The sequence below is a fragment of the Hemitrygon akajei genome, chromosome 14, assembly GCF_048418815.1.
Source record: "Hemitrygon akajei chromosome 14, sHemAka1.3, whole genome shotgun sequence".
Lineage (NCBI taxonomy): Eukaryota > Metazoa > Chordata > Chondrichthyes > Myliobatiformes > Dasyatidae > Hemitrygon > Hemitrygon akajei.
Genome location: NC_133137.1, coordinates 56,695,232 through 56,705,889, shown reverse-complemented (window position 1 = coordinate 56,705,889; position 10,658 = coordinate 56,695,232).

Genomic DNA, 10,658 nt, shown 5'->3' with positions numbered 1-10,658 from the left:
CAAACCGTGGTGACAGCAAGTCTCAACCACACACTAAGATGGACCCAGCAGAGAGAGAGAGCAGCTGACCTTGGCCGTGAGGTTCATCGGTCAGGTTGGAGACAAGCTACAAGCAATGGTATCTGTTCTCAGTGAAGTTACGGAGGCAATGAGGCAGATAATCTCATGCCGACAAGCCCAGTCTCACTTGGAGGAACAGGTATCGTTCCTAGCCGCAATTGTTCAACAGCTCACCGCAGACAATCAGACTCGGGTGTCTGCGATTTCCGCACTCACGGCCACCATCCACGAACTTACCGTGAATAGCCAGCATCAGCTGACAGCCATTAATGTTCTCGCCAATGCAATTCAGCAGCCTTAGACCCACTCCCGGCATCTTGCAGGTCCTCCTTTTCTGCTGCCCCGACAATCTCTGCTAATAATGCTCTCTCTCCCGGACCAGAGCTGACTCCCGCATTCAGTCACCCACGTCCATACAAGAACCGAGTATTCTTCCTCCAGGCAGATATTCCAGTGATCCCGATGGCTGCAGGAATTTTATTACCCAATGCGAGCTGACATTCCAAGCCCAACCTGGTCGTTTTGGTGATGATGTGTGAAAACTGGTGTACATGGTCAATCTTCTTGACAGACCTCCACACAGCCTGTTCAACACTTTACGGGAGCAAGGATACCCCGCAGCTCAGTTGTTCCAACATTTTGTGGCGGAGTTAAGGGGGGTTTTTGATCTTCCAGTATGGGGTCAAGAGGCTGCCCACTGACTCTTGGACCTGCACCAAGGCAGAGGAACGGTGAGAGCCTATGCAGTTAAATTCCGTTACCTTGCAGTAGAGACGGGTTGGAATGAGAGATCTCTCATCACTGCCTTCCAGCGTAGACTGAACGCAGGGGTCCAGCATGAGATCGCTGTACAGGATGAGCAGGATAGGCTGGATGACCTGAGTAATCTGGCTATTCGAGTTGACGACAGGGTGACTGATTGGCACAGGGAAGGAATGTTTCAATTTTCCTACCTGATCACCAACTTTCCTCGAATTTTCCCCATCCCTCACCCCCCAGCACACAGCCCATGGAGGAGCCCATGCAAGTGGGGCACCTGCGCCTCTCTCAGGAGGAACGAGAGAAGCGCCGGAGAACAGGTTCCTGCTTCTTCTGTCATGATCCAGGGCACTTCTGGGCAGCATGCTCCAAACGTCCAGTAAAAGAGAATACCTGTCAGCAGGGAGGGGAATCCTGACGGGTCAGTTCCCTCTTCAGTCAGCTTCCCCTAATTCTGTAACGCTCACAGCTTCCTTGTCGTGAAGGTCTCAGACCCATGCACTCAGATCCAAGGCGTTTATCGACTCTGGTCAATGGGGAACATCATGGACATCTCTCTCACTCAAAGGTGGGGAGTTCCAACTCAGGAATTAAGAGAAAAGATCAATGTTCAAGGTGCTGGATGTCGACCTCTGGGGTCTGGCCGGATCCACCTTTCGACCCAACCCCTCCAACTGGTGCTCAAAGGCAACCATCATGAAGAAATACCTTTCTACCTGGTTAATTCACCTGAACTGCCACTGGTACTTGGTCTCCCCTAGTTATCCCGACATAACCCACGGATCGATTGGTCTCTGAAGGTACTTCAAGAGTGGGGACCGGAATGCTTGTCTACCTGTCTGGGTCCAGCTCAAGCTCCATCTCATGAAGGTGAAGAACAGAAGGATGACAAGAATGAAGGCTAAAGGATAAAGAAGGCAACGTGTGCCTGGAGTTGGAGGAGGTTGGGGAGGTCCTAAATGAATACTTTGCTTCAGTATTCACAAGTGAAAAGGACTTTGATCAGGCCTCTCTAGCAGCTTCATCACACGAGATGTGAAGGCAATTGCTCTGTAGTCATTAAATTCAGATGGCGTCACCTTCTTCGATATAGGAATCTAGCAGGAAGTCGTCCAAAGCCCTGGTATCTTTTCCTGAATCAGACTCAGATTGTAAAGGTGTTGCAAAATACCAGACAGCTGGCTCGCACAGGCCTTCAGTGCCCTGGGGCTGATACCGTCCGGTCCAGCAGCCTTGCCTTGATGTAATCTCTCCCATTGTCTCTTAACCTGACCTGCAGTTACAGTCAGATGAGGGAGGGTGGTCATCCCCATGGAGGCAGGGTACTCCAAAGTTGGGTTTGGAGCACAAGCACTCACCAGAGGGTAGGGAAGGGTGGAGGGTGAAGGCTTTGTGGGCAGGAGGGTGTGCGTTTTGGGGAACTGGTGGAGGGGACAGCAGGAGGTCCCATGTTCTTTATGTCCCATTTCCATACTCGTTATTTATGGCTATTTATTTATATTTGTATTTGCACAGTTTGTTATTTATTGATTCTGCTTAGAGCTACTGTTCTATAGATTTGCTAAGTATGTCCACAGAAAAAAGAATCTCAGGGTTGTATGCGATGACATTTATGTACCCTGACAATAAATATTACTTTGAACTTTGAGCTTTAGATGAGATTCCTTGGTTCAGAAGTATAAAATGGCATTTTCTTGAGTGTTACCAACTAAAGCTAGCACCAAGTTTGAAACCTGTGTCACCAAGGACTAAAGTAGCAAATGCGTTGGGAATATCAACTGCAGGCTCCCGTCATCATTACGTACAATCAGTGGCCACTTTATTGGATACCTCTCTTAAACTCTTTCTCTGCTCCCTCACATCCTCCCCTTCAGCTTCCTCATTCCCTTATTCTCCCTTCAGATCTTCTCTTCCTCAGAAGTTCTTCTATTGCTCAGCCCCTCAATCATTCAAACTCGCTCTCTAAGAGAAAGAAAACTGTGAGGTAAGAGCTGGAAAGTTGGGTGAGTATTGATGAGTGTTCATGATTATTGATAAGTTAGTGTGGACGTTGTGGGTGAAATGGCCTGTTCCTCTGCTTCACTCATGACTCTATGGAAGTGCTAGTCTTTATCTTTTGTTTCACAGACTCTTCCTGTTTTCCTTTGACAAACCTAAAGTAAATACGAGGGAATAATTAACAGCATCTTACTGTGGTTAGAACAGAACAATCGGTGAGAGAACAGAACAGGATAACAGAAGACAAGTACACATACACTAATAAACAGAATGGCTGTGATCGATTTAATAGAACAACTGGTGATGCTGAAATAACTAAGCAATACCAACACAAGTCAGACTGAAAGAATCGTAAGAGAGCAAAGTCAAAGCATGATTTCAGGTAGACAATGAAGTGTAAACAAAAATTCAGGTCTAAACTGAGATTAGAGAGGCTACTAAAATATCTAAAGATCTGACAGTCAAAGGAAAAGAGAAATAACCAAACATGAAATGCAGTAAGGATTATTTATAATGAATATTTATTCCTTCAATGTCAGCAACACCATCAAAACCACTATCATTTACCATCCTCAGTTAACATGAAAACATTAAGTGTCAACACATACACTCAGTAAGGCATTATTATGTACCTCCTGTACCTAACAATGAGGCTAGTATGTCCGTGGTCTTCTGCTGCTGTAGCCCATCTACTTGGAGGTTCAGCATGTTGTGCATTCAGAGATCCTCTTCTGCATGCTACTGTTGTAATGTTACTGTCACCTGAATCAGCCTGGCCATTCTCCTCTGATCTTTCTCATTAGCAACACATTTTTGCCCACAGAACTGCGAGTTGCTGGATGTTTTTTGTTCTTTGCACCATTCTCTGCAAGCTCCAGAAAATTCCAGGAGATCAGCAGTTTCTGAGATAGTCAAACCATCAAAGTCTCATTTATCCATTCACTTCATTGCCTTGCTCATTCAAGTGCTTGTCTACACGTCTCTTAAAAATAGTGATCCTACCATCTCCTCGAGCAAAGTGTTCCAGATTTCAACCACTTCTTAGTGTAAAAACACCTCCAAGATCCCTTTTACATCTCCAACCTCTTATCTTAAAACCATGCTTTATTATTTTTGATAACTATATTTGGAAAAAAAGATTTTTCCCAGGTGAATCTCCTCTGTACTCTCTCCAGCACATTACTGACCCCATTCCCAGACTGTGGCAACCCGAACTGCATACAATAGTCCAGGTCTAGCTTAACCGCTTCTTTGTCCAGGTGTGATGCTGCAAATTACACAATTGAAATGATACTCCACAAGAGACATGCTGTTGAGTTTTATTGCTGGTTTTGACCAGAGAGATGAAAATTGCTCAGAATGGTGAGAGATTTCTTTAAACAGTGTCAACTTGTCTACCTTATATTAAATGTAAAATATGTTCATGTAACTTCAGATAACTTGTTTATTTAACCTGATAATTCTTATTGGAACCATCATTTTCTCAAAACAATGCAGACATTTAAAATTAAACAGGTTGTATAATGATCTGGAGTGTTAATTAGTACAAATTTGAGGCTCTCTTATACTATTCATGCCTTAATGAAAAATAGCCCTCTTTGAAGAATGAGAGATGAGGGTTACTCGGTTACGTTTATATATTATAAATTAATGCAACTGCATGTTGGTGAACCTCAGAACCTCAGGTAAAAATGGTACATTCAACTGACAAGAAAATCCCATGTCACATGCTTAAGGTACCCAGTAAAAATAAAGTGAATGGACAGTTATTTGCATGATATGGGAATTTGAGGCAAGGTGCATGATGCACCATCAATAACTCACTCTGAGACGTAAGAAGCGAGGTATCGGCTTTTATTGACTGGAAGAATGAACAACACTACATCCTGGGGAATGAGGCCGGGCAACAGGCCTCAGTCGCCTTTTTACAGAGGTCTGTGGGAGGAGCCACAGGAGCAGTCCAGACAGGTATATGTCGTTCACCACAGTGCAATACCTTGGTTATAGAGAAAAGTTCACATTTAGGAACAAAACCTCAAAAGGGATACAAATGACTTGGAGCACTATTTACAGCAAAAGCTGTGTTACTCAGCTAAATATCAGCTGCAGTGCAGAATGAGCCAAGCTTTTCCAGTATAGTTACAGTGCTAACACTGAGCCCACAATGTGGACAGTTGATCACCTGCAGCCAATTCAGAAACATCAGCTGAAATCCAAATCAGCTCATTGTGGTGTAGTCCATCGTGTTGTGTGATGCGCAGGCAAGTTTTTAAAATGGAAAAGCCATTGAACTGGAGCAGTTCCACAGCCTCAACCTCAGACGTATAGGTCCAGTGGTATGAACAAGCATCACAAACTGGGGACTTACGCAGCTGCAGAGGATGACAATCTCTATGCCTCATCGTGCCCTTCGTTCTCCACAGAGTGTTGCAGTACCACATTCCTAGCTGTTGGATCTCACTGGAGATCTCATCTGCTCAGTCAGCAGGAGCTGACTTTGCATGCTAGGAGAGGCAAGTCCCGGTGTCGCCAGGTTATAAGAACACTGGCTACCCTCACCTGGTTTAGTCTGCCTGCCGAAGCGGTGTACCAGGTTGTGGCCGCTGTCAGTCGCAAACAATTACTTGGAGCTACAGGTGAGAGCTGAGTGTCCGATGGGAAGTAAAGGTGAGTAAGCTGCCCCAGAATGAACATGACTAGTCCCTTCATCAAAGTTGCTACACCTCCCTGGGCACTCAATACAACCTAAATCCCCAAATTACCATTCAATTAATCAATTCTCAACCTCCATGGATATTGTCATTGGCAATAATAACAAGTAGCACTTACTCAGCGACAGCTTTCTCACCAGTTTGGGTTGCCATTCATAGAAACATAGAAAACCTACAGCACAATACAGGCCCTTCGGCCCACAAAGCTGTGCCGGACATGTCCCTACCTTGGAACTATCTAGGCTTTACTCATAGCCCTCTATTTTTCTAAGCTCCATGTTGCCATCCAGGAGCCTCTTAAATGACCCTATCGCTTCCACTTCCACCACCACCTCCGGCAGCCCATTCCACACACTCACCACTCTCTGTGTAAAAAACTTATCCCTGACATCTCCTCTGCACCTGCTTCCAAATGGCCCTCTCGTGCTAGCCATTTCAGCCCTGGGGAAAAGCCTCTGACTAGCCACACAATCAATGCCTCTCATTATGCCTTTGTCAGGTCATCTCTCTTCCTCTGTCGCTCGAAGGAGAAAAGGCTGAGTTCACTCAACCTATTCTCATAAGGCATTTTCCCCAATCCAGGCAACATCATTGTAAATCTCTTCTGCACCATTTCTATGGTTTCCAAGTCCTTCCTGTAGTGAGGCAACCGGAACTGAGCACAGTACTCCAAGTGGGGTCTGACCAGGGTCCTATATAGCTGCAACATTACCTCTCAGCTCTTAAACTCAATCCCACAATTGATGAAGACCAATGCACCCTATGCCTTCTTAACCACGAGTCAACCTGCATAACAGCTTTGAGTGACCTATAGACTCGGACCCCAAGATCCTTCTGATCCTCCACATTGCCAAGAGTCTTACCATTAATGCTACATTCTGCCATCATATTTGACCTACCAAAATGAACCACCTCACAATTATCTGGGTTGAACTCCATCTGCCACTTCTCTGCCCAATTTTGCATCCTATGAATATCCCGTTGTAACCTCTGACAGCCCTCCACACTATCCACAACACCCCCAACCTTTGTGTCATCAGAAAATTTACTAACCCATCCCTCCACTTCCTCATCCAGGTCATTTATAAAAATCACCCTAAGGCAGACCACTGGTCACCGGCCTCCATGTAGAATGTGACCCGTCTACAGCCACTCTTGGCCTTCTGTGTATTTATTGTTGCTGAATCCATAACATAAATATATAAGTGAGGCGGGTTTTTATACCAAATAAAACATTTATTAAACACTGAAAAACAAACCCCCAAAAGTAAACAAACAACTAACGTAACCATAAATCAGCTGCAGTGTGGCAGCTTAAACAGTTCTTGAAGGAATAAAGTGAAAACAGTTCTTAAAGCGATGTTGCAAAAACAGTTCTTCAAAGTAGTACTGCAAAAGTTCAAACTGCTTACAGTCCATTAAAGGAGAGACTTTTTAGACGATTTAAATTCTTTTTCACGTCATGTTGTTGCAATTCCCAGTCGAACTATACTTTTCCCGGAGTATTTACGAAGATGAAAATGAAATGGCTTAAAGGCACTGACCTTTCCTTTACAAAACTGTACCCAACCCTTTCTGCTATTATTTGCGGGGGTTAACACGGGCACAGCCAACAAATTCCTTCCAAATGAGGATCAAACAAGGTCGAACCTGTTTCACCGTTGAAATCGACTTTCCTCGATCTTTTAGCTCCCGAACTCCGAAATTCACTCTCCACTGATTTTTAACTGGCAGTATTATAAAGAAACTGCCAGCAATGACCTTTTAAACTTTAGCCATTAAATAAAACTCCACCTTTCAACCAAACTGTGTCATAATATTGGACCACACAGTGGCATGGAGTCAAAACGGCAAATCCGGCCACGAGCTGTAAAAAAAAACCTGTCACATGACCTCTACTGGCGGGAAAATGACGTCACTCCACCATCACAAGACCACTACCTTAGGTCCAGCATAACTTCAACACCACTGTCACGTGACAAGTACAAGATACCCACAGGTACGTAACACCGAGAACATCTGTTTCCAATTTATGCTTTCAAGTTCCTGCCTGATAGCCTCATATTTCCCCTTACTCCAATTAAACGTTTCCCTAACTTGTCTGTTCCTATCCCTCTCCAATGCTATGGTAAAGGAGATAGAATTGTGATCACAGATCTCCAGATCTCATCTAGACCAAAGAGTTGAATTCCAGAGGTGAAGTAAGAGTGACTGTCCCTGATATCAGGTGAGCATTTGATGGAGAGTGGTATCAAGTAACCCTGGTAAACATGGGTTGTAGCTGTTGGAACTCAATATTCCAAGCCCCAGGACATCACTTAGGATATTATCCAAGACCTAACCATCTTCATCAACCACATTCCTTCCATCAAATGGACAGCAATGAGGATGTTCAGCGATGATTGCTCCACAATTTCAATCTCAGCTGCCCACCAAATGAAACAGGCCATTCCTGCAATCAGCAAGACCTAGTAAGTATCCAGGCTTGGACTGAGAGTGACAACTCATATCTACGCCAAAGAAGGAAAGAGTCAGACTACTGACCCTTGCTATTCAATAGTGTTATCATTACTGAGGTCCCAAATATTAACATCCAGACCATATGTATTCTCTCTGTCCATGGGGTGGCTACCAATAGCAGCTAGACGGTGAGACACCCTGCAGTTTGTGAGTCATCTGCAGACTTTCCAAGGTCTTTCTACCATCTACAAAGCATTAGTCTGATATATTGTTGTAATACTCTCTGCTTGCCTGGATGAGAACAATTGCATCAATTCTCAAATTTCTTGCCACTTTGCAAGACACAGCATCCTGCTTGACTGCCACCCATCCACCAACCAAGACGTTCATCCTGTACACCACTTGCACACAATAGTCTCTGGAGTGTGTGCCATTTATAAGTGCTACTATTCATCCGGTCTACCCTGACTACACTTCCAGACCGGTGTCACCAAGAGCAATTGCAGCAGGTGCATTGGAACATCAACCACAGGTTCTACTCCATCATTACTTGGAACTACACTCAATGGTCACTTTATTAGATATCTCTCATTAACTCCTCTTTGCTCTGTCAGATCCTCCCCCTCAGCTCCCAGCTTCTCATATCCTCCTTTCAGATCCATGGCCCCTCACAACTTCCATTTTTCTGCTTCCTTCTTTGCCATACCCGTCAATCATTCAAGCTCTCACTGTCAAGCAGAGAAAGCTATGAGCTAAGTCCTGGAAAGTTGGATGGATATCAATGAGTGGATCATGGACGGATTTTCCACAGACGCTTCCTGCCTTCCTTCTATAGACCTAAAGTAAATATGAGAGAAAAAATAACAGCATCTTACTATGGATTGGACAGAACAGTCTGTGGGTAGAGCAGAACAGGATAACAGAAGAAAAGTACTCATACATAAAGGAACAGAATGGATGTTCAGTTCAGTTCAGTTTCAGTTTATTGTCATTTAGGAACCATAAATGCAATGCAGTTAAAAAATGAGACAACGTTCTCCAGAATGATATCACAAAAGCACACGACAAAACAGTCTACACCAGAAAATCCACATAGTGTTTGGTAATCCCCAAATCCAGAGTCCAGAGAGGCTGCTGCGTATTAAGATCGCGCTACCATCTTAGCGCGTCCCCGGAAAGCAGCTCCAAACCCACCAGACGAAACAAGACTACCCAGACACACCAAGTCAAGAGACCAACTCTACCACCCAACAAACCAAAAACTAAAGCTACAAGACCTACACAAAACTACATAGTTACATATAGTTATAGTTAACATATAGTTACAACAGTGCAGACGATACCATAATTGATTAAAAAAACAGACCATGGGCACAGTAAAAATAGTTCAAAGATATTAAAAGACTATAAGTTCAAAAGAAACCACCACACAGTTTCCACATGTCCTCAGGGTCCCAATAGACTCGTCATCCCACACAGGTGGCAGAAGGGAATAACCTCGCTATGGACTTCCATGGCGCAGGACCCAGTCTCGCAGACGCAGCACACAGTGAAAGCTCCATCGGACCCAGCCTCGCAGACGCAACACACAGTGAAAGCGCCCCGACTGCAGCAGACTCCAAGTCCATGGAACCTCCAAACCTCCAACCATCCCCTCCGGCACGGCCTCTCTGAGCACCATCCTCTGCCGAGCGGTTCCCCCACCAACGGCCACTGGCAACACGATCCCGAGGACTGGGGGCCAGTTCTTCCCAGCAGAGACCTGGACCTCACAACAGCAACAGCAATGAAGAAGTCCTTCCTGGAGATTTTCAGATGTTCCTCCGTGCTCCCAAGTCTGTTTCTCAGCAGATTAGGATTGTGCATGGCACCCCGCTTAACAAATAACAGATATCAACTCTGGAGTGGCAGCTGCAAACTGCGTCACGCCACCATCTTGGTCACGTGATAGATTTAATACAATAACTGATTATGTTAAAATCCTAGAAATGCCAATCCATGGCAGGCTGAAGGAAGCATAAGAGATCAAAATGGAAGCACAGATTAAGGCAGACAATGAAGTGGAACAGAAAAGTCAGAGCTAAACTGAGATTGGAGAGATTGCCAAAATATAAGACCAGAAGACCAGAAAATGGAGGGACAGGATTAGGTCATTTGGCCCATAGAGTCTGCTTCACCATTTCATCATGGCTGGTCCATTTTCCCTCTCAGCTCCATTTCTTGCCTTTTCCCCATATCCCTTCTTAACCCGGCCAATCAAGAATCTATCACCCTCTGCCTTAAGTATATGTATACAAGCCCAGAGCTATGAGACGCTCTTCTTATGAAAAGCCATTCAATCGCGGAATCATTTTTGTGAACCTCCTTTGGAACACTCTCCATTGTCAGCACATCCTTTCTAAAAAATAAGGAGCCCAAAAATGCTTACAATACTACAAGTGAGGACTTACCAGTGTTTGATAAAACCTCAACATTACATCCTTACTTTTATATTCTAGTCCCTCTGAAATAAATGCTAACATCACATTTACATTCCTCACCACCATCTCAACCTACAGATTAAACGTTAGGGAATCCTGCAGAAGGACTCTAAAGTCTCTTTGTGCCTCAGATTTTTGAATTTTCTAACACCTAGAAAATAGTCAACCCTTTCATTTCTTCTACCAAAGT